Source organism: Neolamprologus brichardi, chromosome 14 (genome assembly GCF_056152115.1).
Source record: "Neolamprologus brichardi isolate AB-2024 chromosome 14, ASM5615211v1, whole genome shotgun sequence".
In the NCBI taxonomy this organism is placed as follows: domain Eukaryota; kingdom Metazoa; phylum Chordata; class Actinopteri; order Cichliformes; family Cichlidae; genus Neolamprologus; species Neolamprologus brichardi.
In genome coordinates this window covers 39,561,696-39,581,845 of record NC_142117.1, presented here as the reverse complement: position 1 = coordinate 39,581,845, position 20,150 = coordinate 39,561,696, and the positions used below count along the sequence as shown (strand labels likewise).

Below are 20,150 nucleotides of genomic sequence, written 5' to 3'. Positions count from 1 at the left end.
AGGCGTCTGGGGAGGATCTCAAAACTGGATTATAGATGGCAGAGAGTTGGTGTCGTAAACCACCGCCTCTGTTCAAAGATGGTCGCTCACAGTGGACATAGATGCTTCTTTCACTCCTCTTTCAAACCATCTGTCCTCTCTGTCCAAAATGTGAACATTGGCATCCTCAAAAGAGTGACCTTTGACCTTTAGATGCAGATGGACAGCCAAGTCTTGTCCTGTGGAGGTGGCTCTTCTATGTTGTGCCATGCGTTTATGAAGTGGCTGTTTGGTCTCTCCAATGTAGAGGTCTGGGCCCTCCTAGACACACTGTACAGCAAACACCACATTGTTCAGTTTGTGTTTGGGAGTTTTGTCTTTGGGATGAACCAGTTTGTGTCTGAGTGTGTGGTTGGGTCTGATGTACACTGGGATGTCGTACTTGGAGAAGACTCTCCTGAGTTTCTCTGATAAACCTGCTACATAAGGAATGACAATGTTGTTCTATTTGTCCTTCTGATTCTCCCTAGTTGGTGTCTGACCTTCTTTACTGTGCATCATTGTGGATTTAATGAAAGCCCAATTAGGATAACCACATGTTTTAAAAGGTTCCTTTACATGTGTGTTCCTTTTCTTTCCCTTCTGGCTTAGAGGGAATGTTTTCTGCCTGGTGTTGTAGGGTCCTGATTACTCCACGTTTGTGTTCCAGAAGGTGGTGGGAGTCAAAGAGTAAGTACTGCTCTGTGTGTGGGCTTCCGGTAACTTTAATGTTGAGGTTTCCAGTCTCCTCAGTGTGCACAGCACAGTCACAGTAAACCATTTTCCTTTGTATCTTCCCTGGTGAACTTCACATGTTCACATGATCTCATTGCACAGAAACATAAAGCTTCTACTTCTAGGGTTCTGATTTTGACCCAGGAGTCATCCATGTATCTGTACCAGTGGGTACGTGCTGTCACTGTGAAAGAGCCAAGAGCTTTACTTTCCACTTCCTCCATGTAAAGGTTGGCTACAGTGGGTGACACGGGGGCACGCATGGCACATCGGTGTTTTTGTCTGTAGAAATCCTCGTTTTATTTAAAAATGTGGCAGAGGTCGAACAGTGTGCAAATCTGATCGGGGGATAAGCTGGTTCTTGTTGTTGTCCTTTCCTAACAGTGTCTCCTGCCTCAGTTGTAGGTGTGCAAGTGGAGAGAGAGACTACATCAAATGGCACTGATGTAAGTCTCTGGACCTCTTCCGAACTCCTTAGATTTCTTAGATGACCATGACCCGGATGACTGAAAACCTACACAGACGACCGTTTATAGATTTGTAGATTTTTTAAAGTCATTTTAATAATGATTCATTCAGTGGGTCAAGTGCTAAAGATCTTTACAACATTTCAGTGTTTTTTAGGCTTCTTACCACCTGATGCCCAAATGCAGAAGCAGTAATTATTGATTTTAATGTGACGCTCTGGTTTAAAAGCCACTGTAATGAAGCTTTTACTTAAATATGAAATATGAACAGTGTGAGTTCACTCCTGCTTTTAGAAAACAAAATTGAGGTTGTAAAATCCTCTTGAACTCACTAAATGCTTCTGTTTCACTGCTCCAGCAACTTCTGCTATTCACTGACAGCAGTAAACTTATCACAGCGCGACCATGTAGCACAACGCCACCCAGACATTAATGGAAGCTGACAAACAGAGAATGCACTATTATATTTTTTTAAGTGATTCAGGTCAAATTAAACTAAAAGATTTTTAGGGTTCTTAATTTTTCAATGTTACAACACTCCTGAGTTTATTCTTTGTTGGAATTTACCACAAAAAAAATAAAAATAAATATGCATCATCACTTTTGGTTCAAGTCAAATTAACCAAAACAAAACAAAACAAACGTCTTAATGGCCCTGTTTGATGTAATCTACTCTGATTGTGTGCTGATTTAGAAAGGCAGCTCTACAAAGGTTTAAGAGAGAAAGTGTGTGTGTGTGTGTGTGTGTGTGTGTGTGTGTGTGTGTGTGTGTGTGTGTGTGTGTGTGTGTGTGGTAATCCAGTCAAATGAAAAAGAAAAGTCAACTAGCAGGTAGGTGATGCAGTTAGTGCATCTGATGTGTTGTGGTCTTGTTTTTTTCTTTATCTGTCAGCCACATTTCGTCTCCCCTGTCTTGTTATTATGCTGCCAGCATAAGTGTGCCAAACACACAAACACAAACACACCCACACATTTCTAGGACAAGTAATAATGCCATAGAGTGCAAAAGTAAACAAAAGAGGCAGGTATAAACCTATATAAGGACACAAACTACACACATAAAACACACACTTCCTGTCACAGGGCAGATAAAATAGCTGGAGCGCCGCAGTAAACAAACACTGTAGCATCCCGGGCAATAACAGAGCCGCGTTTCAGCAATCGATAAAGAGAAGCATGGCTGACACCTTCACGAATATGAGATGCTGGTTCACAGGCCACAGCCAGCAGCTAACGCAGATTTTTTCTGCTGCTCTCTAAAGAAACCACCATCGTGTTTGTGCAACAATCCCAATGTAACACACTAAGAGCCAAAAATGCAGGAATTTAGCTGCAGAAGCTCCAGGATTTACAGCCCTAATTATTTGAGTCCAGAGAAGGTAAACTGATTGGTGCTGGAAACTAGATGTATGGAAGATTTTCTACACGTTCCATAACTTTCACTTTGCCATATCTGTTTTGGTTAGCCCATGAGCCATGTTAAGCTTTTTTGAAAACACATTATGTATCCACTTCCTGTGTCCTGGAACTTTGTTTGATCTTTGCAGCGCCGATGTTTTACAAAAAGACTTTTAAAAAGTTAAGCCTTTCAATTCAGTTTTATTTCATTAGCTGGGCCCACTCACTCATTTTAGATTTGCTAATGTTTTAGGCGATAAAGGTGAATCGCTTAATCAAGAAATGAGCTGCAGTTTGGGGAAGGCCTCAATGGGGACTGGTGGCAGCTCCTCATGTACTAATGAAAAGTGAAGAATTTAAAGAAACGAGAACAAGCAGCTTGCAGGGGGGGGTGGGGGGGGTGGAATAAATAATACCCAGAAGGTGCATGTTTGGAAGTGTGGTCCCACTCCTGAAATCCAGATAATTTATCTCCAGTTGTTTACTGCCAACAGTCGCCTCAAGGTGCTTTATACTGTATGGCAAAGACAGCAATTAAATTAATTTTTGGTAGAATTAATTATACAGTCATGGATGGATTTGCTTGAAAAAAAAATGGGACCAGAGGTCAGTCCACCAAGAAAGGGAGTGATTGGTTGATTGGATTCTTTACCGTAGTGAGATCAGAGAAAACTGGACCTTATGTTGTGCATGGCACAACATAGAAGAGCCACCTCCACAGGACAAGACTCAGCAGTCCATCTGCATCTAAAGGTCAAAGGTCACTCTTTCGAGGATGCGAATGTTCACATTTTGGACAGAGAGGACAGATGGTTTGAAAGAGGAGTGAAAGAAGCATCTATGTCCACTGTGAGCGACCATCTTTGAACAGAGGCGGTGGTTTACGACACCAACTCTCTGCCATCTATAATCCAGTTTTGAGTTCCCTCCCCAGACGCCTTAACACCCACTCACATCCTGGGCCATCTGACCTCAGGAAATCACATGATAAGGTGGGGCCAGGTTTCACAATGAACTCACCTGAAACTCTGGCTGATTGGGACCCACACCCAGTTCCACACCTTGGCTCAGGCGATTAGAGGATCATCAGGGGTCCTTTTGTCCCTCTGTGGGGGGAAACTCCCACTAGGTTTATATCTGGGACTCCCCACCATTTGACCTTAGAACTGAAGAAGCTTCTCGGATGAAGGTGAAACGTCTTCAAGTAACTTAAAGAAGTCCAGACGCTTTTCTTTGCAAGCTCCTTTGACCACCTTATGCTTCAGATTTTTACATCTTCACAAATTCATCTCCAACTCGTCACAAAAATGACACAAACGAATCCAGTCAGGGACTAAATTCACCCTGCTGCTGAAATTATTACTATGAAACGTCTCTGGAGTCACTCGCAGGCAGATCGGCCTCGTTGTTTACAACCCAAACGAGCTAATTTGTAATTACAGTTTGTGCCATCCTTTCTTTTCTAAAGTGAAAAATGTTGTTTTTCTACCAGCAGGAAACTTCAGTTCAACAATTCAGCAGCGTCTCATTCTACAGACATTTTTCTCTCTACTGAACCAGTCACAGCACACATGTCACATTACTGCAGAGCGGATATTTAAATGTCACACGAATTATTTCAGCATGATGCCCACAGTTGTGTCTGCTTCACCTTCTGTCACTGAGTTGTTCTTTGCAGAAGACAACAGAAGAAGAGGTAACGAGCAGGTAACAGGTTCAACTCAGAACTCGAATGGTTGGTGAATATTATCACTCTGGGATTTGGGCTCATTAGAACATATTGCTGCTCTTGTCATTCAGAAACCTATTAGCACCAAACCTACAGGTCCAGACTCACACTGCTGTTAAACAAACAGTAATGAGTAGACTGAAGTAGAGCTGGTTGGATGGCTGTGGACCTGATGTGATGGAGAGAGACAGCAGATTTTAGTCTAAGGGAGACGAAGTTCCTAATTAAAGGGGTTGTTGGACTACTTTTAAGGGATATACCAAATTGAGAATAACTAAAGAGACATTTCTGATTCAATAACAATCTTAAGGCAAAAAGAAAAGACCAGAATTCAAGATGACATGTAATCCATTTAACAGCATGTGTTGATCAGCGGGTGGTGGGGAGGTCTAGAAAGGGATTTACAAGTCACAGCAAGCACCAGACAAGAAATACTGTGATGAAAGAGGCTGACGGACGGAGAATCATTCCCAGTTTGTAAGGATGTGAGAACATCTGTGGACAGTCAGAGCCCCGATTGCAATTTAAATGTTAACGGATTCAAAGTAAAGCAGGCAAAGTGATAATTACAAGTGAAAGGTGAAGCTACTTTCAGCAGCTCCCTTATTTACGAAGGTCTTCACAGCAGATAGCGCCACGTTTTTTAACACCAGAGATTGAACCAGGGATGTTTAGGTAAGCCACTACAATATGGAAGTGCTAATTCTGATTACTTTTAATAGGTTATTTTGCTTAATTGGAGTCTTCTCACATGTGCACACACTTCCTGCTTTTTTTTTTATTTTATTTTACACTCCTTTCATGTTGCAAAGTACATATGGCAGATATATGATCTTGCAAATAGAAAAGCTGCTATTATGTGAAAACAAAGCTTCTCCAGACATCACCTGATAGGTGCAAGTGAGAACACAAGTGTTCAGCATTAGCTTATTTGTAACCTCCCAGCTCACAAGCACCAAGCCAGTCAGATTACAGCAATGTGTACAAAGCACTGTTGGCTGCTTGATGCACTCACCGCTTGCATAATATATTCTTAATGTCGAGGGTTTCACTTCCTGGTTAAATTAATGCTGGAATAACTATTGCAAAAACGGTAATTAGATTACCGTTACTTTCCCGTAGGAACGCTGCGTTACTGCGTTACTAAAACCGTGATTTTTTTGCGAGAATGTCTCATGACAGTGACGTAAGCAAGTGCGACGTTCGTGACAACAGCTGTGTGCAGATCAACAATGGATCATATATCGAGTGCAGAGAGAGTATGAGCGTGCAGCGTTTAAAGCGTGGAAGTACTGACCTTACTTTGAGTTTGATTCCATAAAAAGTGACAAAAACATTAGTGTCCGTTGTGCGTGGGAAGAAAACTTCTTTTTACAGCGAAAAACCCCTAAACTTCCAAACAAGCACCGAGTAGCTACGACGTAATGGGAAACTCACAGAGAAACTCGCGGATTCTTCCACTGACCGCTGCACACCTGCACCAGGGTAACCCTCCGCCTACCCCACTCCTGCTTTACAGGTGAAAATAGAGCAACAGGACCGCTAGTCTTTGACTTTATTTATTTTCTGCTGTGTTTTACTTGCATCTATTTGAAAGACTGAGTGTAAACACACAAAATATTTTATTTTATGTGCTGGAATGTGCAGAAAATAGGTTTAAATGTTAAACTAATTTCTTCCAGTCAGAGAATGTTGCAGATAATTAAATTTTTGCTTGATGCATAAAGTTAAAAGATTAAAACTAATAAAACAAGTTTTAAAAAGAGACTTTTCCATTTGATTACATTTTGTATGATGATTATGTAGAAAAAGTAGAATTGGGCTGAAAGATCTATCACTTTATCACCTATTCAGGCTGTAAATCGTGTTTTTAAAAAGTAACTAAGTAATTAATTACTTTTGAAAATAAGTAATCAGTAAAGTAACGGGATTACTTTTTTGGGGAAGTAATCAGTAATTAGTTACTGATTACTTTTTTCAAGTAACTTGACCAACACTGGTTATGTTACACTAGGGCTGATGCTTTGATCTGTACTGATTGGTTTAGGCAAATCAAATCCTCGTTGTCATAAATTGGTAAAAATCTCATATTAGATTGAAATGGAGTGCCGTGCGTTATTAATTGTGATTTTGGGCTAATCACCACAAATATAATTAAATGAAAAAGTTACTTAAGGGGTGACAATGGCTGAGACAAAGCAGAGATGTGAACCCAGAAAACACAATGTATAAAAATGAGTCTATAAACTAGTTACTACGTCCTCACACATGGTAAACAGGAGGATATTAGCTTGTGATGACATCTTCATAGCTAATGGGCTCTCATGTCTTCACATAAACATCATTATTCTTATGTTATAAATCTGGCTTGTCGTCAGGGTTAGGTCACTGGCAGCCAGACGATACTCTGGGTACTTGATCTATTTGTGTGCTCGCCTCATTACTCAGAGTGCGAAGAGCAAATCTTTGGTTTTAGCAAATGATCTGTTACCTGTGCTGCTGCAGTCCCCTAATGAAGAGCTTTCCAGATTAAGGGCCAGACATGCAGTCAAATACCAGCTCGCTGCAGCATGCAACAACATTTTCCCATTTGAAGAGCAGAAGCATATTCATTTAGTGGTTATGAGGCCATTTTCACAACCAACTACCTCACATTACCGTCTTCTGGCACCAGAAATTTTTATTCCCTGCATACAGAGTGAAATCTCTGAAAAAGATTCAAACTGAAGAATGACGACTGACTCTGTGAAGGTTAGTTATGCTGATTCTAACAGCAGAGGAACCTCCCGGCCTCCTCACTGTGTTTTCTTTCAACTTTACACTGCAGAGCTGTCATGCTTTTTCTTTATTCCTGTCAAGTTTAACCCCTTACATAGGTGGATGGTCATATTACACATGGTCAAACGTAAAAACAATGAGCTCAGCAGATGTGAAAGTAATTTCTGAGATAAGAGTTTTGACTTCCAAAGGCTCTAAATTCTCTGGTTCTGATATTTTCTTCTACTCTTCGTCATCTCAACTGTTGGTCAGGCTTTCACTGAAATGTTGTATGTAAAACATAGACATACCCACTGTGATGTCATCCATTGGTTACCTACTTAAAAAACTGCCCCACTTTATATTTTATATACAAAACCAATGGCTCTGAGAACTGAAGCCACACCCATCAGCAGCTCTTCCCTTTGCGAGCGGTCGCTAATCAGAAAAAGTATGTTTTAAAGGCAGAAGCGCTAAAGTAGTACAAGGTCCAGTATGAGGTGAATAAGGGATATTTTTGAACTGTGACGTATGCAAAGCTATTGGAGTGTAAGACTAAAGAAAATGGAGCTGGAAATGAGCTTATCAGGGCCACGAAAAGGTCTAATGAATGAGATAATATTGACAGGCCTTCATTAATTTTGTTACAGTTACAGGTCTGTCAGACGCTGCTCTGACGTCAGAAACAGGCTGCTTTACCCGACTGACTTCATCCCAACTTCTTAGTTGTATATCTGATGTGCAGAAAAGGTTTAACAGAATCTAAAAAGTACAAAAGGACCCTTTCTGCTCCTCGTATTTGTAATCAAAAGAGGTAAAATCTAATTTTAAAACACAAAGAAGTTTAGAGGCAAGTGAAATATGACCATCAGCTTCATCCCATCATCAGCTGAAAGCCGACACACACATTTTGGCACAATGACTGAATTACAGTTGGATAAATCCAATTAGCTCCAACAGTGCTGTCATGGATTCTCTCTGATGTTTGGTGTCCCAAAAAACTCTGGAGACAAGGGGTACTTAGAGATGAATAAAATGCAAGTGAGCACAGAAACAGAAATATTCCTGATTTGTCTTCATACAGTCACACGGCAGATTTGAGTAGCATTTAAGGGGATGAAAGGAGGCAGATTCACACTGATAGTTCAACATCGTCATATCTGTTCATACATTTTAAAAAAGGCAGCTTAAAGCAGACGGTGCAGGGCGAAGTCACACACATATTCACTTCAACGTCTATAGAGTAATGAGTCCACAGACGTCAGTAATAGCTATTTAATGGTCATTTTTCCACTTGGTTATAACATTAGATGAGTCTGAAAGTCATTTTGTTTTAATTCACCTGCTTAATACTCTGATGGACCACCCAGGGCACGTAGATTTAATTTCAATATCAAACGTGGCTGTGTGTGAGTGAGTCACTGGAACATTGCAGGTAAATGTCCCGGGAGAAGGAACAGATAGCTCTATCATGTCAGAAGCACATTTATCGTGCTGATAGCAGGCACTTCACCACTCAGCTAGATACATTTAACACCTCACCGAGGAACATCTCGACTCTGATGTGCTTACACAAGCAGAAACTTGAGGTGTGTTCACAATAAGACACTTCTTCTCATTATTTTCTCATTTGTCTCTTCCACCTTCTCTTTGATCCTGATCCCATGTTCTTCTTACCTGACATTCTTTTGTCTCTTTCTAGAAGGAACCAATTAATCAACCCTGCAATTACCCTTGGATTTGTAAATAAAATGGTTTCAGTGTTATATGGCTTCTTGTCTTGGCTCTTGACGGAGGCGGTCGCACTTTCTCCTTCTCCCTTATCTTTCCTGCTTGGCTTCTCATATCTTTTGTATAGTCTCGCTTATTCTCTAACCCTAAGAGTCTCCCAGACTTGTTCTCTGAAAACCTAAAGAGGAATTATGGATTTGATCAACTGGTCCCTTAATGAAACTGACAACTCCTGGGCCGGGGAGAGCCTGACTGTCCTGCGGAGACGTTTGCTGCTGGATACTCGATGGTCGGTTGCGTCGGGTGTCTGGTGACACTCTCGATGGAGGACAGTGAACGACTTCTACCAATTCGAAATCACGATAACAGAGATCTGGCTGATTGGAGCTGGCTCAGACCTGGCTTATCGAAGAACAAGAAGCGGCTACAGCTGTTCAGAATCCCACAAGGCTGGCCGACATGATAGACGACGGGCAGGGCTGCGAGTACTCAGACTGTGTTTACTGAACGCAATATGGATAAGATCTTGGAGAAGAACAACGGGAACTGAGAGACCTGTGACCAGTGACGGACATTAGACCAACTGTAGAATTGGATGCAGTTTGTTCGCACTAACCAAAACAACTACCATCTTCATCTCATGCACATCTTCATCAAATCAAAGATGACAGAATAACAATTCTTTATTCTTTAGATAGTACGACCGTGTTGTGACTTTCTCCCTCATCATTCAAGGCCACCCGCGTCGACCGAAGATTGTTGACTTTTGCCTAACCGGGCGAAGGGACACTTTCACACACGCATGTACACTGACACAGACCTGCACTCACCCCCACCCCCTCCACACGCCTTCGAAGCTTATGTCTTCTATGTAGTGAGATGTGCTGATTCATGTGCTGAGGAGTTTTTTGTCCGTTCTCAAACTGATCTCCCTGTTGGAGCTCAGTCTGGAGGGAGTTCTTTTTTCTCCTCGTCTTTCCTCAATTTGTGCATTTTCCATTGTTATACCTCTCTGACCTGCCTTCCCCATGTGATGCTGTAATGTGTGTATGGTCGGAAGGGTGGCGCTGGCAAAGGTCGGCAGCCTTAACCCAACAAATTTCGTTGCGTGGGACTTATAAAGGTTATCTTATCTTATCTTATGAGGTATGATTATTTAACCCTTTAAGACCTACCATAGAACCAAGTCCTCCAGAGCTTATATTATATGTTTACATGCTGTGGAGCCATTTTTGGGAGCATTTCAAGTTGCTATACATCAATACAACCATTACAGCCTAGATTTTAATAATATGTCTGCATTAAGTGCATAGTAATTACATAAATTGCAAAAAAGTGCAATAAACTACAAAAAAATTGAAAATCGTTTTTGGTTTTTTAACATATATTTCTAGTTAGAGAAATTTAAGAGGCTTATCCCTCAAAACTGTAAATACAAAAAAGTTACACAAAATAGTTTCCCACCACAGGAAATTTATTTTGAGTGTCTTCATAGTTTTATTTTTGAAATACACCAATTTTTATACACTGCAGGAAAAACGAAAATAAATATTATAGTGCAAATTTGCAAAAAAGCAGCATATGCATCAAAATAAACTATTTCCAGCAGTGCAATATGAGTCCTAAGCATCCCAGAAACCACACAGAAAGTCATAAAGTCAAAGATAACTTTTAAAAACACCAGTATAGGCTCATGAGGCCCTGATGGTAAAAAACTACATTTCTGCAAAAATGACGTCACTTTCGGTTTCGGGCAGGTCATGGCGGACATGCGATAGTTCGCGCTGACGTCTAAACCAATGTAGGAAGTGTTATGAACAGCTGATCGGATCGGCAAAGCGTGTTTCTGGAATATTATGTATTTGTTGCTGCAAGTGCTTTTTATGCAGTTTTTGCAAAACTTTATGTGGAAGGAAACTGTGACCGAGGACAAGCTGATGGCAGAAGATGTAAGTACAACTCCTCCGGTTTCATATGCAAAAAAAATTATTGCGCTAGCTCACGTGGTTGCAGAGCTACCGGGATTTAAAAATAGTTACGCAAAACAGAGCGTGCTGCTCCGACCTGTTTTAAAGGGTTAAAAGAAACTGTTGAACTTTAGCAAATCTCCCCCTGAAGATAATTTTCTTGTGCACCTCTGGTCAGTTTACAGAACACCATTTTGAGAATGCATCATTGAAATGCGTGTCTGTTCTTATGTACTCTCCCATCTGTGAAGCACACTGGATGGCTTGACAAAGTCCCTGGAAGGAAAATCTCTCTCACTTTCTCTTTTGGTAAATTGGCACAAGTAAATTTTCTCCCTCAGACACATCACAGTGGAACTCCATACTGCCAGTTTAACCTCTACAGGAATGCTGTGCATGCTCGTAGTTACTCCTGACCTGACAGTCCACTTTTAGAGCTTCATCCCAAATGTAGGGCTGTAGCCGTGGAGCCAGCTGTTGTGTTCACGACGAGTTGGGAGAAGATCATCTTCAAGAGGAAATCAGCCACTTTTACAGTCTCTGAACTTTTTAATTGCGCTTGCAGTCACAATGAGTTGTGTCCAGTTATGCATTACATGTCCTTTTGTGCGTCGCTTCCACGTTTTGCAGAGGCAAAGCAATAAATGGACACGGTGGGCTGATGTGTCTAATACATGTTTTGCTGTGATACTGGGTTGATTAGGGAATTGGGTGAGATCCATAAAGGGGCAAATAAACTCTGATCTTTTCCTAACCAGGTGCTTAATTCTAAAGAAAGCCGGGGAAAAATATTGAAGTTGTTTGAAAAACACAATACCACAGTCTCCTGGATGATACGCTGGGTCCATTATTGCTCAGAGATCAGTAGAGGCTGCCATGCCTGGTTTTGGCCAAAGGACATCTTGTGTGTAACTAAGTCCTGTTTGTAGAGGACAGTTTCCAAAATGAGAAACACAAGATGCTGGTAGTGTAAGACCTGGATAAGCCTTTTATCTGTAAACTTACACACTGGCAGAGGTTCATTGTTATCTTCCCTGCTGTTGTTGCCTCATGGCACAAGAAAATGAGTTTAATGTTTTTTTACGGACCTTCGCAAGGATGTGTGTTTAATGACTGAATATCTCCACAATGAGTGCTGACACATGCAGCTCATGGACTTTAGCTGAGAGTTAACATTGATTTTACAATATTCTGGCTCCAAGCAAGGTGTGTGTGCCTGCTGGTGCCATTATGGCTGCGTTCACTCTGCAGGTCTTGATGCTCAATTCTGATTTTTTGATCAAATCAGAATTTTTTTGTCTGCTCGTTCACACTACAAATAAAATGTGACAGCAAACGCGCTCTAGTGTGAACGCTCAAAGTGGCCGCATGCGCAAAAGAAGACGTCACACACAACGCGCTCTGTTTAGACCCAGAAACAGTATTGTTTGACTGATGGCCCTTAATACAGTGGGGCAAAAAAGTATTTAGTCAGCCACCGATTGTGCAAGTTCCCCCACTTAAAATGATGACAGAGGTCAGTAATTTGCACCAGAGGTACACTTCAACTGTGAGAGACAGAATGTGAAAAAAAAATCCATGAATTCACATGGTAGGATTTGTAAAGAATTTATTCGTAAATCAGGGTGGAAAATAAGTATTTGGTCACCTCAAACAAGGAAAATCCCTGGCTCTCACAGACCTGTAACGTCTTCTGTAAGAAGCTTTTCTGTCCCCCACTCGTTACCTGTATGAATGGCACCTGTTTGACCTCATCATCTGTATAAAAGACACCTGTCCACAGCCTCAACCAGTCAGACTCCAAACTCCGCCATGGCCAAGACCAAAGAGCTTTCGAAGGACACCAGGAAAAGAATTGTAGACCTGCACCAGACTGGGAAGAGTGAATCTACAATAGGCAAGCAGCTTGGTGTGAAAAAATCAACTGTGGGAGCAATCATCAGAAAATGGAAGACATACAAGACCATTGATAATCTCCCTCGATCTGGGGCTCCACGCAAGATCTCATCCCGTGGGGTCAAAATGATCATGAGAACGGTGAGCAAAGATCCCAGAACCACACGGGGGGACCTGGTGAATGACCTGCAGAGAGCTGGGACCAAAGTAACAAAGGTCACCATCAGTAACACACTACAACGGCAGGGAATCAAATCCCGCAGTGCCAGACGTGTTCCGCTGCTGAAGCCAGTGCATGTCCAGGCCCGTCTGAAGTTTGCCAGAGAGCACATGGATGATACAGCAGAGGATTGGGAGAATGTCATGTGGTCAGATGAAACCAAAGTAGAACTTTTTGGTATAAACTCAACTCGTCGTGTTTGGAGGAAGAAGAATACTGAGTTGCATCCCAAGAACACCATACCTACTGTGAAGCATGGGGGTGGAAACATCATGCTATGGGGCTGTTTTTCTGCCAAGGGGACAGGACGACTGATCCGTGTTAAGGACAGAATGAATGAGGCCAAGTATCGTGAGATTTTGAGCCAAAACCTCCTTCCATCAGTGAGAACTTTGAAGATGAAACGAGGCTGGGTCTTCCAACATGACAATGATCCAAAACACACCGCCCGGGCAACAAAGGAGTGGCTCCGTAAGAAGCATTTGAAAGTCCTGGAGTGGCCTAGCCAGTCTCCAGACCTCAACCCCATAGAAAATCTGTGGCGGGAGTTGAAAGTCCGTGTTGCTCGGCGACAGCCCCAAAACATCACTGCTCTTGAGAAGATCTGCATGGAGGAATGGGCCAAAATACCAGCTACTGTGTGTGCAAACCTGGTAAAGACCTATAGTAAACGTTTGACCTCTGTTATTGCCAACAAAGGTTATGTTACAAAGTATTGAGTTGTATTTTTGTTATTGACCAAATACTTATTTTCCACCCTGATTTACCAATAAATTCTTTACAAATCCTACCATGTGAATTCATGGATTTTTTTTCACATTCTGTCTCTCACAGTTGAAGTGTACCTCTGGTGCAAATTACTGACCTCTGTCATCATTTTAAGTGGGGGAACTTGCACAATCGGTGGCTGACTAAATACTTTTTTGCCCCACTGTATAAAGACTTCGGACTTTACGTTTCCCAATTTTTGCTTTAAGTTATTTTGTTATTTACATAATAATGTAAATAACCTAATAATGATCCTTATTGCTGTTTTAGAGGAGCGCTGCTTCAAAGGATAGTTGCAGATTTCTGTCAGAATCTGCAGATTATACAGTACAAATAAAATGTTCACGTTTCTCCAACGTTGTTCCCAACAGTTTCACTGGATGGACAGGAAGCGTTCGCGATGTCTTCTCCGGCGCTGATAATTGGCGTCTGTCTTGTGTCAGTGACGTAGAAGATGGATTTAATGCGACACGACCATCAAACAGCAGCTTTCTGAAACATCGGATATGTATCGGATTCAGTACCACATACGAAAGTAATGAGTCATGGGTGATTTAGCATTTACCAAGTAATGTGTCTGCTTTCTAACCGCCACGTTTAAATTCAATTTAAATTGAAAGGGCAAAGAAAAAGCTTGTTTATTTAAAGGTAATATTACCGCTCAGAGTGGTATACTGTCTGTTAAAAAGTGCTCACACACACACACAGCAGAGTCTGACAGTGAGGTAATAGGTGAAGGTGAAGGTTATAAAGCGTGGAGCAGTGACTGAAAAAATACCTGTGGCGTGCTTTTTCAGCGTGTTCTCTTTTATCGCCCTCACAGGATTGTCATGGAAAGCAGCACCACACTGCAGGCAAGATGGAGCTAGCTCCAGAGTGAAGGAGTTGATTTCAGTTGAAATTGATTGTTGCAGCATGTTGGAAAAAGATGGAAAAGAGCTCAGAAAATCTGCCTGAAGTGGAGCCCACAAATTCAGCTTCATATATGCAATCACTACCCACGGCCAAGCAGCCATTTATGACAATGATATGTGTTCTCATTTTGAATTGCAGCTGTTAACCTGAACCTGAACAACAATGCTGCGTCATCTCTGGGCCCCTCCAGGCTTGATCGATTGATTGGTTCGTTTGTAAAGAAGGGAAGCAAAACAATGGAATTACCTATTTAATTTGGCTGTTACTGCTTTCCCAGTAGAGGCTGAAAATTGCAGGAAAACCACCAATAATAAGAGAATTGATGACCTGTTCTTGTTACAGCCTCTCAGCTCTGACCACCTCCACTGACCAATGGCAGCAGCCTTTTCCTTTTTTTAGTCAATGCATTATTTAGGCCTTCATGCTTAAACAGATGGTAGGCAAGAGATCAAAAGGTTCAAGACTCAAACAGAGAAAGGGGGAAGTATGAGCTGTCAACTATCATGATGCATATCAAAATAATGCAGGAACAACTATATGCATGTGTCAAAGAAAAACCGACGGGTATATATATCAGGATAAATGATTTTAAAGGCCTGTGCGAGACACTCTGATGAGGAGTGGTAAAAGAGAAGAACAAGTGAAATGCATTTTCCAAGTGCAGGAAGAAAAATAAAAAAGGTACTCTGGGGAAATGGCAAGTAATATTAGAGGAAGAGGGTGAGGAAACACCACGGCTGTGGAAATAAATTAAATGAAATTTGTTGAGCACTGGTGTGAAAAAGAGAAAACAACACAATAAACTATTAGAGGAAGAGATTCATTCTGAGGAGTGGAGAGAAAACACTGCAGAGTTTCACAGGCAGTACAGATGTGCTGCCTGCTCATGCTCCAGCACCATGCATGTCATTGCTTATTCTGCAAACAAGGATACGATTTATTGCATTACAAGAAATCGTAGAGGCTAGAAAGCCTCTAACAATTAACAGCTAACTACATCTTAACAATGAAATAAATCAGTAAAGTAAAAACGAACAACTGCAAATAAATGTAATTATCGAATACAAAACAAGGCTACCCTGATTTCTGAGTCTGTAAAGCTTTATGTAAATTAGGTAAAAAGAAGATGAACTACTACACTGTTTTCTATAATTTGCATAGTCGACAGAAACAAACAGTACTGTAAGAAAGTAGCACTGTTTATTTAAGGTAAAGTGGATCTCTGTTAACGAGTCATTAAAGCTGTTTTCTTACTATAATGTTTGGTGATAAGAGATTAAAACACAAAGTATCAAATTGTGCGCAAATAACTACGACTGTGCTGCGGTGTGCACATGGTATATGATTGTGTTCAGCTATTTGTAAATGGGTCTTTATGTATACATATACCCATGTACAGGTGTGTACAGTATATATATGTAGGTGTTTTTGTTGTTTTTAGTCTCTGTGGTTTAGTTTAGTTTTGTTTTTCAGTAGTTTTAGAGTTTAGTTTCCCTTTTTGAACCTTATGTTTTGTCTTTTTTGGATCAATCAATACATGGCTTGCTCTCAGTCCACCTTTAACACCACGCAGTCTGCAACATCCACAGACCCATGAGTAATAAAATAAAAATAAACACCACTGACTCTGTCTAGTCATGTAGGCTTCTGTTCTCATGTAGTTTGGAAACCCGAATACTAATGTGGAAGTTTAAGTTCTCATTAATTTGTTTTTCCAATTAGTGAAAAATGCTGCCATCACCTTCCAAAAGTCACATTGAGAAGCTGTGTCAACTGGCTCATTTCTGCAGAAATGACAAAACAGCCTCTCAGTCCTCTTAGACAATCTGACCATCAGTTTGGTGTCAGCTACAATTCATATTACCAGAACTTCTAATAACAGGTAATGAAAAATGCTTCAAAACTACACTGATGAAAATAAAACTGAAAGTTCTGAAGGATATAAGAAATCATTCTGAAACATGAATGTGAGCACAAATTCAGAAAGTCGTCTTCTATCTTTTTTCCTCTCAAACCAACACCCTTCACCACCTGTCCAGGACCTGCCCTTTAATCCTTCCTTACTTCCTCCATTCACCTGAGAGAAACACTCTGTGTGTGTGTGTGTGTGTGTGTGTGTGTGTGTGTGTGTGTGTGTGTGTGTGTGTGTGTGTGTGTGTACACGCAAGGGGTCAGGTAGGTTTGTATAATCCAGGTGGTCTCTCAGCTGGTGCTGTGTTCATCAGGATGTTGTAGCTCCATGCACCGCTCACCCTCACACTTACGGGTCACCACACACACACATCCAGACAGAAAAACACACCCACACAACTCTGGCAGGAAGAACCCCCCCCACCACCACCACCACCACCACCACCACCACCCACACACACACACACACACACACACACACACACACACCTGAAACACCCTTCCTCAGCTGATTTTTCATGTATTCAAACTTCCCTCACATAATCAGCATTTAAATTTTTGCCTCAAAGCCTTTAATATAATGCGAGAGGCTTCTGTATATAATTATTGTAGCGGCTGAATTAAAAATTTTAGTATGTTTAATGAAGAAAAAACAGTAAAATATAACAACCAATAGGAACAAAACCTTCTTCTCCCTCCTCAGAGCATCCCTGTTTATTATTTTCATTTCTCACTGGTTACTAAATGACTCTGCATTATTTTGAAGATAAAGTAATTGCAGTATGAATAATACATCTATTTACTCTCCTTTTCTCCTTGTTTGTGATCTCTCTGTATATGTGCATGCACTAGAGGTTTTTAGGTTGTGTGACGATCACACTGGCCCTGGGCTGCTCACGTGGATGCGTCTCTGTCGCCGCTGTTTGTGCAGCAGCAGCTGCAATAGGTGGTTATGATTCTTGCATTCAATGTTATGCTTCAGTCGCAATAGCGTAATCATGAACACTGCTGGAGTGCCCCTGAGCTAAAACATGCTATTGTAGAAGAAGCTACGGCACTACAACAGCTCTCAGACAAAGCTAATAATGGGAATAGAAAATGGAAATGCGTGCATGCATGAAGACCTGCATCTGCTCAGGTGCAGGAGCAGCACTGAACATATGAGGTTGTTGCAAGTCAGAGTGAACAGATATGCTAATGCAGGTTTTAATATGAGCACAATGAGAGCAGATGTTTAATATTTTATAGAGATTTAAAAAGTGTAATGACCAACTTTTAAAAACAATAAAGGTCCAAACACGTTTGTCTATGTCTGTGAGATATGAGAGTACACATAGCGACAGCCTAGCTCAGTCACCTGACTGCAGCGATCCCAGATGGCGCCTCGGTCATTACAATGAAATTTGGTCACCAGCTGCATCCACAGAAGGTTGACATTTTTTGCCTAAAGACCATTTTTATTAGTATGTGTGCGGCTGTTTGATGTCTCACCGGCGGCACAGAAATAGCAAACTGATATTGTTTTATTGATTTTATCCAACTTCACATGAAGCCAAAGCATTAAGCCACGAGACTCAAGGCAAAGCACTGCTGATAGCTGAACAATGGTAGCCTCGTCAGAGAGCCGAAATCCTGACGCGACAATCTGGCAACATTGTTGCAAAGCTGCTAAGTTGTTGCTAGTTTGTTGCTGATAAGGAGCTGTGCTGAAAGATGACAATATTAGGTTTCAGTGAGCTCGACGGTAGAGTGAGATAGGTCTGCAACCATTCGTAAAGCTGCCTCACCATATCGAGTTAGAAAAGCAGATTTTATTAAAGTATAAACTCACACAAGCATTAAGGCCTTTATCCACCATTATTTCGTGCATTAAAAATATTTTTTTGGCTGTTCTCAGTATAGCTGTCGTCAGCATTTTGTTTTTCAAACCAACGTCAGTTTTTTAGATGAATAAACAGATCTGACCAATGGGATCACTGGATTTGGCAACAAGTGCATTCGAAGCTCAAAATGCGCACTAGTAATGAATATACAAAGGAAACAGTCAAATATTGTTATTTTACCTCAGACACACAGCTGCACTGCTCTGTGACCATCGGCTCTCTGAAATGATTTTTCTGCCTCCTCAGATGTGGTCCCAGTGAGAGCTGCCACACATTTCCAGAAATGTGTACGAAAGTGTTCATGATGCAACTTCAGCTCCAGGATCAAACCATGAAATTTTCCCTGCTGCTGCCTTGTCTTGGGAACTGGACCGATCCAGAATCTGTTTCCTTTCCTTGTTTAGACACATTGGGGCCAGCTCATCAGCTCATCAGGGCTTGATTTCTCGCAGTGCATTGGCTGTATAATGGCACCTACAGTCACCTCTAGTTTCCTCCAACTGGTAATCAAATCAAACACTGAGGTAGCAGCCCTGCATGCAACTTTAAACTTAAGAAAGTCATTTTAAATCTTAATCAGCAGTTCAAAGATTTTGTTGCTTGTCAGGACTGCTCATAAGACCAGCAGAGCGAGCAACCCGGGGGTTCTGCGAATCACTGCCACAAATAAATCAGTTGGAAATCAAACGTCCATCCTTTAACCTCGGGCCATGCTGACTCAGCTGGGGTTAACTGTCACACTGACTGGCCTGATTAGAGCTGAGTGATTCATATCAGTGATTCATGCTCCCTAATGTGGTGCCAATGAAGGGAGACAAAGCATGAGCAGGCTGTGTTGTAGCAGCGAACAACAGAGACTGCATCTGTTTGTTGTCTCTGCTATTAATATGCAGAGTTCTCTCAGTGTCTAAGTGCAGTCCTCAGCCTGAGTGGCATTACTGAGACACTTCTCAGTGTCGTCTCAGCAACAACACCGGCGAGGATGTTGCATGATGTAACTCGTGTCTCCAGTGTTGCACAGCCTGAGCCAGCACACACAGCATGGTGATCCTCCGATATTATCCAGATGCAGCCCAAACACAAAGATCCTCTACAGCAGAGCCGTAAAAGAAAAACATGTTGACTGTTTGAGTCGCGGCTGAACCGATTGCACTGATTCTGATAAGCGTGCCTGCTACGTTGTTACAGAAAGAGGTTCAAGTCTACCCAGTTTGTGGAATTTCATTTAAAACCACACATGGGTGGAATTCTGCGAGCACATCAGAAGAGCTTGAATAGATAAAAGAGACGCTGCTGTGCGCCGAGATACTAAAAACAAACAGCATTCAGAAAGGAGAGCAGCCTCCACTTTAAAATGCTCTCATGCTTTCCTACAGAAAACCTTTTAAAAAAAATCATAAGTATTTGAAAAGTGTGTTACCAAGGCTCTTAAACCTGTGATTGAAACATAATTAGGGCAAGCAACCTACGCACTGCAGCCCACACCGGACTTCATCAAAGACCAGAGAGCAGTGACTCAGTGACAACCCTGAGAAGAGCTTCTTTGAAAGTGTCTCTGCAAACTTTAAAAAAGTGTTTCCTTACTGCCTCCTGCAGCGAGCACAGGCAGAGACGGTGCAGAACGAGAGAGTTCTTACAGAGGCTGTGGACGGTGAAGAAGCTCCGCCTGGCACTTGTTGGTCCGTTGTGAGGACGTTCACAGTAACTCTGTGTTCCAGTTTCAGTCTGAATATTCACAAAATGAACAAATGTTTC

General features: G+C 41.6%; 1 protein-coding gene and 1 pseudogene across 3 annotated transcripts in view; both read right to left on the bottom strand.

Annotated features, from left to right (window-relative positions):
• The window catches only part of LOC148099680 (uncharacterized), a 103,859-nt pseudogene that overhangs the window by 34,735 nt on the left and 48,974 nt on the right, over positions 1-20,150 (bottom strand).
• Positions 1-20,150, bottom strand: part of slc8a2b (solute carrier family 8 member 2b) — a 243,944-nt gene that overhangs the window by 176,138 nt on the left and 47,656 nt on the right. The gene's annotated exons all lie outside the window — the stretch shown is intronic.